We start from the raw sequence: 20,927 nt of genomic DNA on the forward strand, positions 1-20,927 counted from the left end.
GAATGACAGACCAAGAGTTGAGGCAGAGAAAAAGAGGGAGGTAGGAGAGAAGCCTTAGGCTGGGTCTCTGGAGCACGAGGGGAAACCGAAGCGGGAGAGCTGGTCAGAGACTGAGAGAAAAGCACAAACAGTATTTTTCAGGAGTTTGCTGGATATTTAAAACACGCTCCTACCTTTGGCATTTTCTCAAGAGACAGAAAGATTCCAATTGCTTTCAAGTATATCTTTCTGCAGGTCTGAACCAGTGCCAAGACTAGACCATGCTGGATCCCGGGTTTACATCGGTTATATAAGCAAACCAGTTTCTGCTGTGATCCAGAAGAGTCAAAGCCATGAATGTTTCTCAGCTTCCATTTTGTCAGCTGCTTGAGTTTCTATTCTGAGAGGTGCTAACTGTTAAACATTGTTATTCACTTGTGTTCCCTAAATAACTTTTAATTAGTTTTAATTTGGACCAAGAATGTTCTACTGTTGATCCAGTGACAGGAATTATCAAAAATAAAATAATAACAAACTCACTTCAGAAGAAACTTGCACTAATCTGACAGAATTTTATGATATGTGTCTCAGCAGAGACAGATCATTTACATTTTTAAATTTTATTTTTTGATGATTTTCCTCAAAGCTATCATTGCATGGGTTAAAAGGTTGCTTAAACATTATTTTTCACCTTGCGTGCATTTTTCACGATGGGATTTTTCTATTATTTTTCAGTGGCTTTAATGCACAGGTGCAAGAAATGGAATCATATCAGTAACCGTATGTATGTGGCCCATGAAGCCTTGTGTTTTGCTAGATAGTTACGATATTTATTACACAGAGGAAAATGAGCAGTAATCCTTTCCCCTTAAAAATTGCCAAGGAGAAGTCTGTCCCGGCTCTCAGAATATCATAAAGCCAGCCACACAAGAAATTCAAAACCATTGTTGGCGTTTTTCAATCAAGTCTCCCCCTCTCCCCTCAGCTGCCCCCTAACCATTAGGGTATGGTTCTAACACAGACTCAAACATCCCTTTGGCTAAAAAGCGGCCATCTATGGAAGAGCTAGTAATCATGGGGTCAGCCCTTTGCCTTTTCCAAAGTGAGTAAAACCTTCTGAATCCTGCAGGGTAAAAAATCTGGCAAAAATCAAAGAGAAGCGAGGAAGGGTTTCTCCTACATCAGTGAAATAGCCCGTGAGGACCCTGCACATGACACTAATCCAAGCATGTTCTGGTTTAGTTCAAAAACCTATAGAGACATAAATGTATGAGCCTTTTTTTTTTCCTTTAGTGAAAGAAAGCCTGTGATAGGCAAGCTAAACCTCCAAGTGTGGGGACCAGTTGTGATCTTGCTTACAGTCTCATTTCTTAAATGCTGCGTGATTTGGTCTGGGAACCGCTTGGCTAATTACGGATTGGCGGGGTGGGCCTCGTGTGTTACCGCACAACTGACAGAATTATTTAGTTTTCTGTGGTTTCGTGACCAAGAGTGTAGATGTGCTTGAGTATTCAGGTAGTTTTACCTTGTCTTTTTGTTATAGAGGCCTTACAACAGATTAAAACATGTGTCAGCTTCGTTGTTATCTCACTAGACTTTTAAAAGATTGGCTAGCCAGGGCGCCTGGGTGGCTCAGTCGGTTAAGCATCCGACTTCAGCTCAGGTCACGATCTCGCGGTCCGTGAGTTCGAGCCCCAGGTCGGGCTCTGGGCTGACGGCTCGGAGCCTGGAGCCTGCTTCCGGTTCTGTGTCTCCCTCTCTCTCTGCCCCTCCCCCATTCATGCTCTGTCTCTCTCTGTCTCAAAAATAAATATACGTTAAAACAAAACAACAAAAAAAGATTGGCTAGCCAAGACTGGATTTTATTCAAACGCCGTTTTATCTGTCATACTACTTTTAAGGACATTAGCCTATTACGTGGCCATGATCAGTACTATTTAAACTGCCAACATCTGGGTGTTCCTTCTGTGCCAACTCAATGCGGTGGCGGTGCTGGCTTAGTTTGTCACAACTCTGGGCACATTGGCAGCCCGGAGGGGTGTCTGGAGCTCCTGGACAGATATGGTGCATCTGTCTGGAGCTTCAATTTTACTTGAAGACTTGGAGGAAAAAAAATTAAGCAATTTAACCATTTATTTAATGTGCTGCCAATGCCTTATTTAATTTGCTGTGAAGCAAATGAAATTATGTATTAGCTCTGTTATGACTAAAACCCAAATGTTGACTAATACTTACAGCGATAGAATAACAACTTGTAAACCAAGAAGTGTGTCTTAGTTTAGCTGTCAGAATTCCAGCCAGAAGCCAACTGGTGATGGCTGAGGGAAAAAAAAAAACGATGATGACATTTGTCCTGGGAAAGTGACAGGACATGACCCGTGGGGCCTCCAGGTAAGGTAGCACAAAGCCTGCTGTTCCCATCTCCTGTCAAAGTCCTCTGTGTTTGGACAGGAACTCTGCAGACTATCGGAAGAAGGAAAAGGAAACCTTTAATCCAGGGGAACAGGACCCATCCTGTTAGGTGAGATCCTGAGAAACCAGGGCCTGCTGAGCTGGGCAGAGCCACTAAGGAAGTTCCCTCCCACCACAGCAAAGCCCGCACTGTACTCTCTGAGGCACAAGAACATCCTCCAAGAACTGTCGCCATTACTCTGACCTGGGCATGGCACCTCCAACTCCCGGTGCCTGAGCCCCTACCTTCAATGAAGACCACCCTTTAGGACTCCCATCAGCGAACCTCCTTCTCCTCACCAGCCTGCCTACTGGTGCAGCACAGCCTTGCTCAGTTCTAGTCCTCCACGTGGTCCTGGTCCAGGCTTCCAATTCCTGTCTTCATGTGACCCACTCCCAGGACTATAGACTGGGTCCAGCCAATGAAGAACTGAAAGCCTGATTTTTCAGTGAAAATAAAGACAAATGCAAAATTCACATGAATGTCTAAGCTACGAGACCTCAGATAGGACTGGTGCCGTTCATGGTCCCTTTGAACAGTTCCCGGGCCCCTAGGGGATGTGTTTGTTCTCTTCTGCCATTAGAGTGCCACCAGCAGACACGTTTGAGAAGCCACGCTCTGAGAAGCATCACTACACAGTGCAGGAGACACAGCCCGCATGCGAAGCCCTCCCTCAGAATCGGAGCCCTCGCTCTTCTGATGGCATGTGTCCTGCTGGTAGCAGGGGAATCGCACAGTTCCAGATATCTGGCCTCCCGACTGGACGTGATGCAACGCCCTTGTCCCCCTTCCTGATCAGTGCAAAATGACAGAAGAGTAACACCAGTCGTGTTTCTATTTAATGGGCTCATAAATGATGTGCCAAGTTTGTACAGACTGCTTTTTTTTCTATTTTTCTGTAAAATTGTTTTCAGAAGCACTTCAAGTTGCTTGCGAAAGTCAACTTTATGTTGCCTGTTTTTCGTTGCAAGAAAGGTAAAGACAGTTCTGGCTGGTGCTGGGGAACCTGAGCTCAGAGAGCATGAGGTAGGGTCCAGGGACTTCCCGGCTCCATCATGACACTGGTATCACAGCGTCTGCCCTGCAGACACTGAAAAGCCTTTCTGAGTATGAGACTGTCACTATGGAAAGGTCCCAGGATGATGGGGCGGGGCCCTCCTTGTCCTAGGCAAACAACAGCTGTCCCATTACCTGGTTTTCCTCCTTTCTCCAGCCCTGAGGGCTTTCCCAATACATCTTGCATAGGAAGAAGTACACCACAGGGACTCCCTAATTTGAGATCTGACTGAAATAGTCTGGTTCCAGCCAGGCCACTTCTAGGTCTAATTCAATTAATTCTGGATTAAGTTGCAAGGATCTGACCCTTTCCAGACACTCCCTCAAGCTCTGCCTCTTAAAAATATAATTTCCCAGGGGCGCCTGGGTATCTCAGTCAGTTAAGTGTCCAGCTCTTAATTTCGGCTCAGGTCATGATCTCATGTTTCAGTTCGTGAGATCGAGCCCCATGTGGGACTCTGTGCTGACATTGCAGAACCTACTTAGGACCCTCTCTCTCAAAATAAATAAACATTTTATATATATATATATATATGAGATATACATATATATACAAGATATATATATATGAGATATACATATATATACAAGATATATATATATGAGATATACATATATATACAAGATATATATATATACACACACATATACACACACACACACACACACACAAACACACACACACAGAAGTACAATCCTCCAGATTTGCCAATTATTCTCCTCTAGGAAACACAAGCCAAAGATTGGTCTCTGGGAAATTACATATATATATATATATATATATATATATATATATATATATATATAATACATCTTATATATGTAAGATACAAGATATATGTAAGATTATCAGATATATATATGTAATTTCCCAGACACCAACCTTTGGCTTGTGTTTCCTAGAGAAGAATAACTGGCAAATCTGGAGGATTTCTTTCTATTCTGGCAGCTAATTAGCATGTTGGTTAGGGGGATCTTGTGCATTTATTAGAAGCGTCACCTTAAGAGCATGCTTGCAAGGTCCTGGCTCTGAGACAAACACCCCCCTCTCCCCGGCTGCACAGGGCTTATGTGTCACTTGCGCCCTAAACCGGAGCTCTCTCATGTACCACATGCATGAGCACTGATACCTTGCAGGTGGAAATTCGTTCCTGAGATGGGGTGAGATCATCTGCCACCGCCCAGATGGCTTCAGAAGGGCAAAGAAAGATTCAGAGGAACTAAGCTAAGAAAGAACAAGGGAATCCAGTTGGGTTATTCTAAGGAAGAACTGGGAAGCAGGTTTGGGAATGAGAGGTTGTTGTCAGAGACCCCAGGGGGACATACCAGGAAGCTTCCTGGGAGTGTGGCCTGAGTCACTCCCATGGACTTTGTGTCAGGGAAAACAATCCATGCCTTCAAGAGGACGTGGGGCTGAAGGAAAACCCTGACTGCTTGGGGTGTGGTGGTGTGGGGGCTGAAGATGGTGCGGAGGAGGGGTAGCTGGAGAGACAAAGCAGGCTGGGAGTGAAGAGAAAACTCCGCAAGCCAGGCGGTGCTGGGCTCTCCGAGGACCCGTGACCATCCCGTGTTTTTCAGGTCCTGCATTTTCTCCTTTTCCAATAAAGTAACTCTTCTACCTGGATTGAATGGGGCGTATACATACCCTCGTTGTGCTCCCGGACACCCCCAAGGACAGGAGGCCGGGACAACTTGGTTGTGCGCATAAACTCTCATGCTTGATTCTTAAAACTCAGTTTCCTCACCCCAAAATTATCCTTGGTGTGTTCGTGGTGTGCCTTTATGCTCTCTGAAGTTGCCTTTTCAAAGCCAGGCTCTTCTCCAAAAATCCACTCTGGCAGGAGATCAAGGGAGGGCCCAATGCTCTCCAGCTACTGATAAAATTCCGAAGCGAAGCTTTCTCAGCATCACCCAGAGAAAGAACCCAGGATTAGCAATCTGGCTCTGACAACTGCAGCATATGTTCCCCCCCCACCCACCCCCAGGCCATGCACCTTGTCTGAGCAACATCTCTGTCCCCGGCCAGCAAGAGGACTCACTTGGCCTGGCATGGGCAGATGGCACCGGGTAGGACACGCTACCCAGGCCCTTCTCTGTTGTGGCCGACAGGCTGCTTGGCACAGCCCCCTCAGAGCCCTCCCTGTAGGCCCAGAGCCACAGCCTTGCCCCTTGCCCCAGTGATGGGGCTGCGGTTTGCTTATTTTGACATGTTCCTCCCAAACATGCAAGATGAAAGGCAGGAAATGTGCAGTTGTAGTTCCCACAGCAGGAGTGGTTTGGCCACATTGTATCACATTTACAGGCCCTTCATGGGATCTTGGAGGCCAGCGTGAGTGCAGGCGGACCTCAGGCCAGGGGCTGGTCTGGAGTCGCCCACACGGGTGCAGCCAGCCCTGTGTGGATCCCCTCCTCCCCGCCCACTCTCACAAACCCCTGTGGAAGCCATCTCCTCAGAAGGTCACGCCCCCTGGGGCCCCCTGCCGCCCAGAGGGCCCTGCCCTGGAGAGGGCCTGCTTCCTTCTGGGCCACTCCCAGGCCCTAGTGGCCTGTTTCTGAGCAATTAATGTGGAGCTTTCCCTGCTTTTCCATTTCCCTGCGAACAGGAAGTGACTCCAGGTCTTCCAGGCAGGGCTTTGGAAACCCCCAGTGCTCTAAAAAAGTGGCAGAAATTGACCTACTAAGACCCAAAGCAAAAAAAAAAAAAAAAAAAAAAAAAAGAAAAAAAAGCCAAGGCCTTGCTGTTTTCTCCTAGTGACCACTGGCCCTTCCTGCAATCACCCCAGTCAGATTCTTTTATAAACACACCATCTTTTTCCATGAGACGTAAGTAAGCATTGCTTCCACCCACACTCAGGATGTTAAAACATTGGAAAAATGGATTGTTCTGAACCAGAAAAAAAAAAAAAAACTTGCAGGAAGAATTCCATTTCTCTTCCTCCAGGTGTGTGCCATGTGGCTGCGTTATGAGGGCAGTGGGGACCGTAAGTGTCCATTTTCTGGCTTTGGTGCAGTTAAACCAAACCCTCCATCATTAGGCTGCAGGAAGAGCATTTGCGCATTTCATTTCCTCAGGGATGATTTTTTTTAAGTGGCTCAAATGCACCTGATCACATTCAGATGTGTTCCATGGGAAACAGGCAATTTGAAAGTGCAGTAAAGCCAGCTCATGCGGTGCCCAGATAGAGCTTCAACTTCTTGTTCAGCAGAAGTCACTAAAGGCAGGTACTCAGGGACGATAATGTCCTCTTGTGCCTTTGTCTGGGGGAGCTCATTAAGGTAGAGACCACCTCCGCGTTGACAGGACAGCCCCTTCCTGTGTGTTCCAGGAGAACATAATTGACTACAAAACCTTTTTTTCGATGTCACCACTGCCAGATACAAACCCAATTAGCAGCAGAGTTAACTCAGATGAATCCTGGGAACAAGGAAATAGCACGTTCTACAGCTAATCAGCCCCCTGGAATGCTGGCACATCTGGATGTTGCCGGGAAGGTGGGATCGTGGGGACCGCAGGGGGCTGGACTCTTGCAGAGTCCACATGTTCCATTGATTCCACAGCCTTGCCTTCTGGATGAATGACACAGCCTTCAGGGATTAACCATCAGAGACGGGCTTCTGTCTGCTCAAGGTCTCTGAGTATAGGAGTACCACAGTTTTATTCTGAGGCTGGAGATAATCCAAAAGAAGTCACCCAGGTCTTAATTCAAGTACAGCCCGTGACCTCTTCCACATCTCTGGATGGACTTCAGAAATCCTTTGTTTCTGGTTATTTGAAACTTCTCCCGAGGGCCAAGGAATCATACATTCTGAATCTACTGAGGAAAAGCAAACAAATCATTTTGTTTTGGCACCAGAGGGATGTTCTGGGCCACCCATGCCTCAGTGTCAATAATTAACATTGCCAGGCAGGTGTTAAAAGCTTGGGCAGAGAGAAAAATACCAATGCGAAAGAAGTACAAAAAGAAATGCTTGCCTAGTTTTCTTACTGTTACCATAAATGGGATTATGGTGATTACTAATCATGGCAATGGAGATTGTAATACTGGATTGTAACTCTCAGCTCTGGACACCTTGCTTTTAGTGATGAAAATCCCATTTAGAAATAACTTGGGACTTAAGCAACCGAGCTTGAATCAACCAGTCAGAAGCCAAGCCGGAGGCTGGTATGGGGGCTTCTTAGGAGGTCACACTGCGCATTGTTTCAGGGGTCCTCAGCTGCCTGTAAGACATGTTACTCCTGGTATTCAGCTGGTTTTGGGGAAAAGCCCCATGGGTAGAGGAAGCCTGGCTATCACGGTTGTTTGGAGGGAGGGACTAGTGCTTGATTTAGAGGCTTTTCTCCCTCTCATCTGATAAGTGGGGTGCTCGGTTTGTGTAGTGGAATGGGTCTACTCTGGCCTGGGGCAAGCAGAAAGTGTTTAGAAAGGAGTAGCTTGGAAGTCTCTGGAATCAGAGCCCAGAGGCCTGGGGAATCAGTGGGAGCTCTCACCTGTAAACAGCAGAAACCAAATCTGGCTGATTTAAACAGAAAAGGGTGTGTCGAATGGTGATGGGATGGCTCAGAATTACGGAGCAGGCTGGAGAGCGAGCCTAGGAAGACAGGCATGAGGGTCTGTCTCAGCCAGGCCCACAGGCAAAATCACACCAGAACCCTAGTCCCACAGGGACTGGGCAACCCCTGCTGGGGACATTGCAGCCCCTCCAGGTACCACTGGGACTGGACCTGGCCGTGTGCCTTTGAGCCCATGCAGACACAGGACTCCCTCACAGTGCCTCTTCAGGGTCCTGCCTCATCACAGCCCTGGATCCTTACTCAAGCCCAGGGGTGCCCTACTGCCAGGTGATAAACAGCCACACGTCTGAGTTCTGATGCAGATTCCTCCAGGTTCCAGAAGGGAAACTACAGAGCCCGCTTTTTTATCGTCCATGGGCTATAGTGAGGACGAAAGGAGACAACGTCCTGACCCTGGGAGGTTTGCCTCTCCTCTCCTCTCCCCAGCTGGCTTTGGTCCAAGCTTGATATTCTACTCGGTGGACACCCAGGCTCTCCCCTTTTCTTTCTCTCTTAGGCTGTTGCCATTTGTATATTTCTCCTTAGACTCTGCACGGGGAGCGGGGGGTATGAGGCAAATCAAATGTGCCATTGCTCTGGAGATAGCTTCGAGGGGGACAGGGTGGAACTAGCAGTCAACCAAGTGGCCAAGGCCCAGGTGAGACTTGGTTAGAAAATGCCAAGCACCTGTCAGAATTCTCAGGCCCAGCCTGTGAAACAGCTTCAGCTGGGGTCTGAAGCTCCCATGAAGAACAAGGGAGCCACGGCCAGAGAGACCGTCTTTCAGATGCGGCATGGAGCGGTGGAGGCCGGGCAGAGCTCCTCCTCCGACAAGGTAGGAAGGAAAATGGAGTGGGCTGGAGGACACGGGGAGATTTTGAAAGATTCTAACTCGACTTCTCTGTTTATCTTCTCCCCAGCTCTGCAGCCGGTCTGCAGTTAGGATAAATTCAGTACAGGAGGAAAAGAAAGCATTTCCTCCCCCTCTCTCCTCCCATTTTAGGTGAGAGGAGGAGGTGGCATGGGGGATAGAGAAAGATCTGGCACGCTCACCAGCTGGTGCTGCGGCTGGAATGAGCACAGCGAGCTTACTCCGTGCCCCCACAGAGAGGGGCCCTCTCTCTTATCCTTGTCCCCAAACTCCTTGGAAATCGGGATGGGCTCAGGCATGGCGGGAATAGGTAGCCCCCTACGCGGTATGATCCGAGGGTCCCCACAGCCAGCGTGCCCCCAGCAGAGCCCCGTCCACCCGGCTCAGGGCATGCAGCCTCTGGCGGGGGCCACGTTTTTGGAGGACAGTTTTGCTTTCGGAAGGGCCCAGGTGAAATGCAGTCGTGTTGCCTGAGCACAGTAATGTATAAACAGCTCAGTCCCCTCCACGGGGCTGGAGGGCTGACGGGAGCTGGAGAGACGGACGCTGATGAGGGGGTATGCGGAGGGCATGTAGGGGTGGGTGCTGCGTGTATAGGGGTCACACGAAGCTCTTGGGTAACAAGGGGCACTGGAAGATTGGAATGAGTGAGGAGTGCTGGACAGGGCACTGGGGTAACTGGTCAGGCCTCCTGACCCCACCTGTCTGTAGCACCGGGAAGAAGTGAATCCGGTTTTCCAAAGCCCTGTTAAAGCCTCTCACTAGAGCCTGGGTCTGGAGGACAGACTTTGTGCTGGCCAGGGAGATGAAGCTGGTGGGGCACAGAGGCTTCAAGTGGGCACAGCTCCCTTCGTAGTCTGGCTCCAGGGACGCGACAGCTAAGTAGAGTTGTATCGGTTCCATTTCCTCAATGCTTTGTTGGAGAATTTGGTTCAAGGCCTTGTAGCTATGGAAACGACATACTCTGTCTCGACTTTTGTCCTGTGCTTTCTCGCAACCATGCGAGGGGCGGTCACATCTGGCCTGGGTGGACAGTCACCCAGGCTTGCTTTGGAGACTGTCCCTTTGAGCTGCCGTGTCTGTACTCTGAGAGCATTAATGCAGTTTATTGCCCTGATGGTAAAATTCGAATTACTGTGTTAGTTATGGTTAAAGGATTGTTGCCATTGGGCTTTTCTGTGGATTGAACTGTACTGCTTATCACTATAAAAAGAGGTCAGCCGTAGCTTTGTTTTGCTTCATATACATACTTCTGTGTGTGGCTGAGCACAGAAACCAAAATGCAGCCACCAGCCATCTGATGAAGGAGGGCTGGTCCATTTGTCCTCTTGGCTCCTTATTGGGAAGTGTGAGATTTGGTTATTATTGAGCCCTGAGTGGATAGGAGGGTCGTTTTCAGGAAGCCCAGCCCAGGACCCAGAGGCCAGCATTGCCAGGGAAGCCCAGGCCACTGGGCAGTTTGAAAGCCTAAAAAGGAGCTATGGACCGGACCGGGCCGGGCCGGGATGTGTGCGCGCGTGCGTGCGTGTGTGAAAGCAATGTATTGCTATGTTCGTTTGTCTTGTTTTGGTTTTTTTGCTATGCTATTTTGATAAAGACTTTACAAACAAGTGACTTATTACATTGTATATATACACCTCTGCAATCATGCTCATAGAAATCTGGTGGTGGAACGCAGATGATTTTCTTTATGATCTATGATTTCTAGGCTTCTGCATTGAGAATATCTTCTCTTATAGTTGGAAGAAGAAGGCTGAAAATATTCGTAAAGAGAAGGAACTAACTTCTGTTTTCAAATAACATGTAGAGTAGGATTTTTTTCTAGAATTATATGTATCACTTATGTATCCATCTACCCTCCCACCCCTCTGTGTATTTGTACAGAAAGATATCTAGAGTGATGTTGACCAAAATGTTTGTGATACTTCTTTCTGGGTGGGGAGATTTCAAATGCCTTTGTTTCATTCTCTTTTGTACCTGACTATTGCTTGAAACTTGTAATAACGAGGTGCTTTTTGCAAAGGGTAGTGCGGCATCTCTGCTCTATTCCTGGGGTGAACCCCAGGCGCAGAGCTCAGGTGAACCCTCCCAGCTGGTGAGGCTGAGCGCAATTCTGACCTTACGCCCCAGCTCCCCTGGTCACTTGGAGACTGCCTGTTGAAGCCCTGGTCCGGGCAGGTGCACAGCTCAGCAGGGAGCAAAAAGGGAGCTTACAGGTCACACCTGGGCTCTGTTTAAGCCCGCAGGCAGTGGCTTCCTGAGGCTTTGATGTATGTTTTATGACCGGCTGGCTGGGTTTGTAGCTGGCTAGGGCTCTGTGGTTCACAGCTCCAGGGTGACAGCAACAAGCCCCTGCGTCCGCACCCCCCTCTCCCCCCGCCCCCGAGATTCTTATTCTTGCGCCGTGTCTCTCGTACCCCTGACACCCCCAAACTGGGGTCGGAGCTTCTCCAATAGTTTCCGGGGTTCGGAGGTGGCTAAGGTCAAGGCTGTCGGTTGAACGGTTTTAGCTCCAGTAGGATAGGACTGGGGGCCCCTCCTTGCGTGTAAATTTACAGAGCATTTTTTGAGTTGTTGGAGAGCTGGGATGCAGAGACACTGTCTCATGTGGGGTAAAAGTGAGACTTAGGAAAACGGGTTGGCATTCATTGTCTAGTAGAGGTGAAGGCATACGGACACCATGACCCCAGCAGTCCTGCTCCTAGGCAAATGCATAGGAGCGTTCTTCCTAACAGCCCCAAGCTGGAGAGAACACACTGTCCATCAACATTTATGGTGCACATGGTCTAAATAAATTGAGCTGTGCTGTACAGCGGAACGTTACAGTCTGTCCAGATAACCCACTCCAGCCTGGTGCAAGGACCTGGGTATGGCTCACAAACACGAAGCCAAGTGAAGCAAACCCTGAAAGAGTATGTGTGGCATCATTTCACTCGTGCAAAATTAAAAACAGGAAAAAATCATGCTTTTTAGGGATGTGTATACAAGTGGTAAAAATGTGAAGAAAAACCCAAAAAACAATTTTTATAAAATTCTGGATGGGGTTGCCCCAGGGGGAAGGGACAGGTCAGAACTGGCCTGGGTTCCAGGTTACGAGGGGTTCTTGGGGGCATTCAGTGTTCTTCTTGGGTGGTGGTGACCAGGATGTTGGCTTTATAATTATTTATTAAACTATTCACTTACATTTCATGTGCTTCTTGGAGTATGTTCTATTTCACAACAGGAGTGTTAAAAAGACAAAAAGCAAAATGTAGCAAAGAGATAGTCTAGCCTCTAGGTCCAGAAATGGCCTCTTCTGTTACCCACAGGCTTCCTTGATTTGGGGGACCCGAAGCAGCATCTTTGTCCAAGTCTCTGACCAGGGTCATAAATCAATATGCTCTTATTTGCCAAGTTCTGTGAGCTCAGTCTTGTGCCAGTTATTGGTGAGCGTCAGGGTGGGAAATGTGCTGTCCCCTGAGAGGACAAATCATTGGAAACAATAGTGAAAACACTAGACCGGGCTCTAGAGACCTCCGGGGCTGGGGAAGTCCTTAGAAAAAGGAACCGTGTGAAGGTGAGTGGAGACAGAGGCGGCGTGGGGAGTCAGGGTGTTGAGATGAAGGAAAGGATGTTGTGAAAGGTGGCAGGAGATGATGGGGTGTCAAGGAGGCAGTAAAGGCCTGCCTGCCGGGCCAGATGCCCAGGTCCCCATGGGTGAACAGTAGAAGCCAAGTATTGTGGGATTGACAGGGTGGCTCAAGAGAGTTTGGAAGACCAGGGAGATGAGTCTCCGCACCCCCACCCAAAGTTGCTAGTCTGTCGTCAATCAACAGATCATCAATCTGCTGCTGTCAGACACGTTAAAGTCTAAGCAGTCAATAGAAGAGAAGTGAACTAAGAAGACCTACAGACACCATGACCCTGGGAGAGAAATAGGCGAGTGAATGTGAGAGAATTAAAAGACAAAGACCGTGATGCTCCTTGCCAAACTTCCTTGGGAAATAATCTCCACCTGCCCCAGGAAACCCACTGATTGTAAGCCCGCAAAGTCTCGCTGTGAAAACAGCAAAAAGTTCAATAGAGAGTTGCCACATGGTCCCACAATTCCACTGCTGGGTATATACCTAAACAACTGAAAATAGGGACCCAAACAGATATCTGTATAGCCATCTTCCCAGCAGCATTGTTCGGAAACAACCCAAGTGTCCGTCGGCAGACGAGTGGATAAATAAAACACGGCCCCTCCATAAAAGGAATATTACCCAGTCATGGAAAGGAATGAGGTATTGGTTCGTGCCATCGCATGCCTGAACCTCGAGGGTATTACGCTAAATGAGATCAGCCAGTCACAGAATGACAAGTACTGCATGATTCCACTTCTCTGGAGTGCCTGGCACTGGCAAATTCCTAGAGATAGAAAATAGAACGATGGTTGCCTGGGATGGGGGGAGGCTTCGTTCAACGGGAACAGTTTTCGTGCAGCGTGACGAACACGTGGGGGCAACGGTTGCACAATCTTGGGAAGGTACTTAGGACCACTGAACTACACAGCGAAAGTGGTTAGAATGATACATTTTGGGTGTTTATGTGTATTTTACCAGAGAGAAGTTCACAGGGGCCACTATGTCCCCAGATTCATATGTTGAAATCTGAACCCCCTCGGTGATGGTTTTAGGAGGTAGGGCCTGTGGGAGATCATTAGGTCATGAGAATGGAGCCTTTCTGAATGGGATTAGTTCTCTAATAAGATGAGACCAGAGAGCTCGCTGCTTCTCTCTTCCACGTGAGGACATAAGAAGACAGTCGTCTATAAACCAGGAAGTAGGCCCTCACCAGATCTGCCGGCACCTTGATCCTGGACTCCCAGCCTCCAGGAGGGTGAGAAATTAATTGTCGCGTAAGCCACCCAGTGTGTGGCACTTTGTTTTAGGAGTCCAAATTGGCTAAGACTGGCTCAAAACAGTGTTCCTGCATGTTGAGCTAGAGGAGAGAGGGAGGGAGGCTATGGAGTCATTTACTGAACAGCAGGGAAGGTAGAAAACGAGGTAAAACTTCCTCAGCAAAGATGGCAAGAGATGAAAATGCTGTCCTTGGCTTGTCTCTAGAACTCCTCCCACTCTTGGGCCCAAATAACTGGGCAGACCTTGCTGCTTCCCGAAAAGGAGCCCCACGCTCTCCTTCCTACACTCAGGCCTAAACAAAGGCTGAGCCCCTGATACCCTCCAAGGACCTGTCCCCTGGAAAATTACCTTTCCTAATTCTTCTTGGAATGTACGAGCCCACTCTGGATGCTCTCTGAAAAAGAAAACGAATTTAAAAACTAAAGATGCTGCAATATGTTTACATACACGCAGTGGAAAATTTGCTCTCAAACAGCTTGAGCATAAAACCTCATATCCCCATGGCAACTAGATTCCACCGTGACCACGCATCTCTGCCAGGTCACCCACCCGTTTGTAAGCCTCAGCTCCTCAGTCGCTCCGGGAAACACATGGGGCCCAGATGATACCACCCACGGCGGTAGTTTGCTCGGCTCTGGGACTGCTGGCTGAGGGCTCTGTCCTCATCTGTAAGGGACATTCCCAGAGACCCATCTAACCTGGGGCAGCAGGGGACTCGGGGGCCCGCCGTCACCCTGTGGCCTCCTCAGGGTTTCAGAGGGCTGGGCCGAGTGGATGGAATTCCAAACAGGTGCTGCCGACCGGAAAATGGGCCCTTTGGTAATCACAGGAACTGCAGGTCCTGAGATAACAGCTAGATCCTTAACGCTTTATTCCCTTGACCATTTGCACCATCTTCCCTTTGCTCGATCAGAACAAGTACTTCTTTCAATGCGTATTCTCAGTGCCATTTCCATGTAGCATTTTTGGAATGGCGGACCGGCGATAAAGCCACGTTCCGCTTCCCTCCAGGAGAGGCTGGAGCTCTCTCTTGCCTGCTGCAGTAACCCTCCCCTCCACCCACAAGGGAAGCCTTGCAGAGGGTTTGGGTAGAGAAGAAAGCCTGCAATTTTGATGTTTCAGGGCCCTCAGCCCCCAGCTGACCACATTCCCTTCTCTCTCCTGTAATACAGTTTTTATAATCAGTAGGTTTTGTTTTTAAATTCCAGGCCTGAAGTCTCTTTCCACCCCCCCCCTCCCCCAACATTGTAGAAAGCTGTGGGCACTGCAAAAACTGATTTAGTATGCTTGTGCTTTGGATTATATTTGATTGGGCCAGGCTTTTGGTACAGGGAAAACAGACAACTATCCGTGCTGTTAGTGGATCACATGGGTTTTTTTCCCTTCACCACTTTGCCTTGCCTTTGAGCCGGTTTCCAATGTGCAGGCAGAAGGCCATGCTTCCTAACTGACTGAGTTTCTCGAACGCTGGCCTGGGCCAGTCCTCTGCTGGGCAGTCCCTCAGGCTTCTCAACACCCAACCATCAAGCGATGCAGGGCCATTTGGCATTCATTTCTTGTGAGAAACCCCCAGCTGCCCCTCAGAATGACCTTCCACTGAACACTTTGTCCCTCCCCATCCTAAAATTGGAAAAAGAAGAAAGAATAGTGGCTTGTGGGGGTGTAGGCAAGAAAGAAAAACTTTGGCATAATCCAAATTCACGTCAGGAGATCTGGAGTGGGATGAAAACCTCTGACTTCCCTCCACAGACAAGACCGCTATATGAGTGGAGAAGCTCCCCGTGATACAGAGAACATAACGTGGGTGAGGGATGGGGAGCAGTGTCCCCCAGAGCCCAGACCCTAGCCCAAGCATTTTTAGGGAATGCCTGCCTTATTTTCCCCTTTCCTTCTTTACATTTATTTATTTTGAGAGAGTGAGAGAGAGCACATGCACAAGTGGGAGAGGGGTAGAGAGAGAGAGAGAGTCCCAAGCAGTCTCCAGGCTCCACACGACCAGTGCAAAGTGCAATGCAGGGCTCGAACTCACTAACTGTGTGATCACGACCTGAGCTGAGTCGGACCCTTAACTGACTGCACCATCCAGGCGCCCCCTTTCTTTAAGACGGTGAAGCTTCTTCCCTTTAGCAGCTCTGTGTCCTCTTGCTCCATCCAGCTGGAGCCATAAGGATTCAAACCTGTCTTCAGATGTTTCCTCTTAATCACTATAATTCATATTAATGGTGATTAATTTTTAATGAGGACATGTCAAAGAGTACGCTGGCAAAATGCTCACTGGTAATTTGAATAACCTTGATTTCGTGAGGCCAAGCACCCTCTTTGTTTGGCCACCTGTTTCACAGGCAAAGCATTGGATCCTAGAATTCTCTGATAATTTATTAGTTTCTTCTCCCAGAGCTGGGAAAAAGCTGCAGGGTGTTTCCAGAGAGGACACGGCAAGGAAGTTAGGCTCCCCGACTGATGTCTCCTCCCACCTCTGAGAAGGCTGTGAAGTGACCAGATGGGGATTTCCTCTGATCTCTCCGTGGCACCACCAGGAGCAGGAATTGTTATCTGGCAAGAATTCACTGAGGCTCATGCTAGGCAGCGTGCACCTGCTCGAGTGGCTTTGGGGCTCCAAGACAAGAGAGTGTCCTGCCTCCCCCTGCCCCGACAGAGTGAATGGAGGCCTCGTTTGGAGGTGTCTCAGTGGAGAGCCCTCTGCACACACTGGTGGATTCCAAGAAACCTTCCTTCATTGATCGTGTAGAAACCACACATAATGTGGAAACTCCTCTCCACAGGACAGCTGGCCCAGCACAGAGGCTCTGATGTGTGAGGACACTTCCGGGAGGGGGAAGCCTGGGTGCCCTCTCGCTCACCGTTAGCTTCAGGATGTCAGGTTCATGCTTTATATGCTTGGTACTCCTTAGTTTATCTCAGATCACTCATGCCTAAATCAATGCTTTAAAACCTATGATTAGGGGGTGGGGGGGAATGTTCTTAGAGGAGTTAGTAGGCCTCCTGTGCCTAAGCTAGTTTGCTTAATATCCTGAAGTTTTATTTTTATTTTTTTAAATTTTTTAAAAGTTCATTTATTTTGGGGCACCTGGGTGGCTCAGTCGGTTAAGCGTCCGACTTCAGCTCAGGTCACGATCTCACGGTCCGCGAGTTCGAGCCCCGCGTCAGGCTCTGGGCTGATGGCTCAGAGCCTGGAGCCTGCTTCCGATTCTGTGTCTCCCTCTCTCTCTGCCCCTCCCCCGTTCATGCTGTGTCTCTCTCTGTCTCAAAAATAAATAAACGTTAAAAAAAATTTTAAAAAGTTCATTTATTTTGAGAGGGAGCATAAGCAGGGTAGGGGCAGAGAGAGAGGAGGACAGAGGATCTAAAGCAGGCTCTGTGCTAAAAGCAGAAAACCTGATGTGGGGCTCGAACTCATGAACCAAGAGATCATGACCTGAGCCCCCCAGGTGCCCTGTAAAGTTTTATTTTTTAATGTAGAATTTTCAGAAACTTTATTATGCTCACATGATTGCAATTGCCATAAACGTGGAATTAGTATATAGTATACTAGTATATAGTATTTCCCCAACAAGAGCCCTTGGCTCTTTTTTTTTAATTTTTTTAATGTTTATTTTTGAGAGAGAGAGAGAGGCTAGAGCATGAGCAGGGGAGGGGGAGGGGCAGAGAGAGAGGGAGACACAGAACAAGAAGCAGGCTCCAGGCTCCGAGCTGTCAGCACAGAGCCCGACACGGGGCTTGAACTCACAAACCGTGAGGTCATGACCCGAGCCGAAGTCGGGCGCTCAACTGACTGAGCCACCCAGGCGCCCCAAGAGCCCTTGGCTCTTGAAGTAACTGTTGAGCTTCCTAAAATATTGTCTGACTGCCTGCAACTAAAGCAAAAACTAAAGTTAATTGGAACTCAAGGCAGTAGCAGGCGCTCATACTGGGGAGTCAGAGCAGGATTTTGTAGGGTTTGAGGTGGTCTGGGCTCAATGGTTAAGACGTGTCTTTTGGGGCGCCTGGGTGGCTCAGCCGGTTAAGCATCTGACTCTTGGCTCAGGTCGTGATCTCACAGTTCGTGGGTTTGAGCCCCATATCGGGCTCTGCACTGACAGCACAGAGCCTGCTTGGGATTCTCTCTCCTTCTGTCTCTGGCCCTCCCCACCTCAAAAAGAAATAAACCTAACAAAACAAAAGACGTGTCTTTCGGGGTGCCTGGGTAGCTCAGTCGGTTGAGCATCCAACTCTTGATCTCTGCTCAGGTCATGATCTCAGAGTTCCTGAGTTTGAGCCCTGCATCAGGCTCTGCGTTGACAGTGTGGAGCCTGCTTGGGAGTTTGTATCTCCCTCTCTCTTACCCCGCCCCACCTTGTGCGTGCACTTTCTCTCTCTCTCTCTCTCTCTCTCTCTCTCTCTCTCTCTCTCTCTCTCGCACGCGCACACACACACACACACACAATAAATGAATAAACTTAAAAAACCCTATCTTTCATGATGCGGGGATATGGCAGCATTAAGACTGGTGAACATGGCAAAGACCTCATCGGGGCTCTTGATGGGTAAACTGTTGTTTGATAAGCAAGCTGTCTGCCCAGGTGAGCAGTCCTTTGTCTCGGGTAAACTTATGCGCAGGAACTTCTGAAGCAAGCAGTCTCGGCTTCCAGGGGCAAAGGTCTCCTGGGACAGACAGCTGAGCCACGTTGACAGGTCTTCTGCTGGGTGAGGCTGATGTGGGTTGTCCGAGTTCTCAGGACAATTTATATTTCTTACATTTTGTGTGATGCTCGTCTCATTAAGTGCGGTCCGAGAAATCGAAATCCTTGAAGTGATCCAACATGGTTCATGCTCGAACCCATCTCGTTTTTCTGACTTGACGTGTAATTTAGGTTAAGCTATGCAATCTAGAATAAAATTTGAGCAGAAGAAGGAAGGATTGAGGACACAGTCAGACTTAGATCATAAAGTAGGAGGTGAGACTCTGAAGGGAAGCAGAGGTAGCCAACTATTTGACTGTACTTTCTTGTTTTCTGTACTCTCGATGTTCTGGTTTTAGAGCCCTGATGCTGCTCCTCTCGGGGTAGCTAGTTCCTAAAGCAAAGGACGCCCCTGCACAAGCACGCGTGATACACTAACCAACCAACCCATTCCCAACAGTCTCCTTTATCAAACTCTCACACACCAAGCCGAAATTCCTCTGCTTGTGTCGGCCCAGGGTCCTGTACTGGACAACCAGGGACCATCCCTGTAGTCCGGAGCCTGCCAAAATTATTCAAACTGCCCAATCCTAAACTGACACAGAGAAAGTTCCAGAGAGAACCCCAGGAAAATTTCTGGGCCATGCTCTGACGTGTCCCTTTCTGCCTGGCCCTGGTCTGTCCCCATGTGGCCCTGCATGGCGTGATGCCTCCTGTTTCTAGAGGCCTAGGAGCGTTACCTTTCTCCTTCCTGACAATCATTTCCACGTCCGTGCGTCTTACCGTACGTGGTTAAGAACAAGTCCTGGGTACATTTTAACACACAGAAAAATGAAGCTGAATTCATTTAGCACAACAGGGACGCATTAGAATCACGTGGGGAGCTGCCTTCCCTGGCCTCGCCCACAGAGCATTTGATTTAATTGGTTTGCAGTAGGGCCTCAGGTGAATCTACTGGACGGCCACCGCAGAGAAACACTGAGCCAGTGGTTCCCAAAGTGTGATCCCGGGACCAGCAGCAACGGCATCCCCTGGGAGCTTGTTGGAAATGCAAATTTGGGGGCTCTACCCCAGCCCTCTTAACTCAAACTGTAGGTGGGGCCTGTATCAAGTTCTCCAGGTGATTCCGAAAGATACTACAGTTTGAAAACCGTTGCACTGGGTAAAGTGAGGTAGGGTTGGAGAAGCTGGCCAGCAATGGGCTGAGGGCCCCGGGCCCTCCGTTTATAGCTACACTGAATGCCAGCTCCTGGAGCTCATCGATAGTGTCTGTCCCTAGAATCTTGCTGTGTCCCGTAGATTTTAGTATGTTGTTTCTCCATTTTCATTTGTCTTGAGGTTTCTTGATTTTTCTTTTGATTTCTTCGTTGACCTGTTGGTTGTTCAGTAGCATGTTATTTAATCTCTACGTATTTGTGGATTTTCTAGTTTTCTTATTGATTCCTAGTTTCATACCGTTGTGGTCAGAAAAGATGCTTGGTATGCCTTAACTCTTCTTAAGTTTATTAAGAGTTGTTTTGTGGCCTAATATATATAATCTTGCCTGGGGAAGGTTCCATATGTGCTTGAGAAGAATGTGTATTCTGTTGCTTTTGGGTGGAATGTTTTATGTATCTGTTAAGTCCCTCTGGTTACGAGTCGTTTAGGACCAATATTTCCTTATTGATTTTTGGTCTGGATGATGTATCCATTGGTGAAAGTGGGGTATTAAGTCCCCTTCTATTATTGTATTGTTATTTCTCCCTTTAGCGTTGTTATTACTTTATACATTTAGGTGTTTGTGTTGGTGCATAAATATTTACAAATATTATATTCTTGTGTCGGATTAACCCCTTTATCATTACGGAATGTCCTTCTTTGCCTCTTATCACAGTCTGCTTTAAAGTCTATTTTGTTTGATATAAGTATAGCTACTCCAGCTTTCTTTGTGCTTCCATCTGCATAGAATATCTTTTTCCATCCCTTCATTTTCAGTCTGTGTGTGTCCTTACATCTGAGGGGAGCCTCTTAGAAGCAGCATATAGATGGGTCTTGTCTTTTTTATCCATTCAGCCACTCTGTGTCTTTCGATTGGAGCATTTAGTCCACTTAAATTCAAAGTAATTATTATTGGGGCGCCTGGGTGGCGCAGTCGGTTAAGCGTCCGACTTCAGCCAGGTCACGATCTCGCGGTCCGTGAGTTCGAGCCCCGCGTCGGGCTCTGGGCTGATGGCTCGGAGCCTGGAGCCTGTTTCCGATTCTGTGTCTCCCTCTGTCTCTGCCCCTCCCCCGTTCATGCTCTGTCTCTCTCTGTCCCAAAAATAAATGTTGAAAAAAAAAAGTAATTATTATTGTTGTTATTTTTAAAATTTATTAATTTAGAGAGCGCACATGCCCTTGTGTACAAGCAGGGGAGAGGCAGAGAGAAAGAGAGAAAGAGAGAGAATGAATCCCAAGTAAGTTCCGAGTTCCACAC

The 20,927-nt window shown here is 48.2% G+C and overlaps 1 long non-coding RNA gene across 1 annotated transcript in view; it reads left to right on the top strand.

Moving 5' to 3' along the window:
* Nucleotides 1-8,782: 8,782 nt before the first annotated feature.
* The window catches only part of LOC115520874, a 69,015-nt gene continuing 56,870 nt past the window's right edge, over nucleotides 8,783-20,927 (top strand). The window contains exon 1 of the long non-coding RNA XR_004344020.1: nucleotides 8,783-8,874. This is a non-coding gene — a long non-coding RNA (uncharacterized LOC115520874). The remainder of the gene's footprint in view (nucleotides 8,875-20,927) is intronic.

Source organism: Lynx canadensis, chromosome C1, assembly GCF_007474595.2.
Source record: "Lynx canadensis isolate LIC74 chromosome C1, mLynCan4.pri.v2, whole genome shotgun sequence".
NCBI lineage: Eukaryota > Metazoa > Chordata > Mammalia > Carnivora > Felidae > Lynx > Lynx canadensis.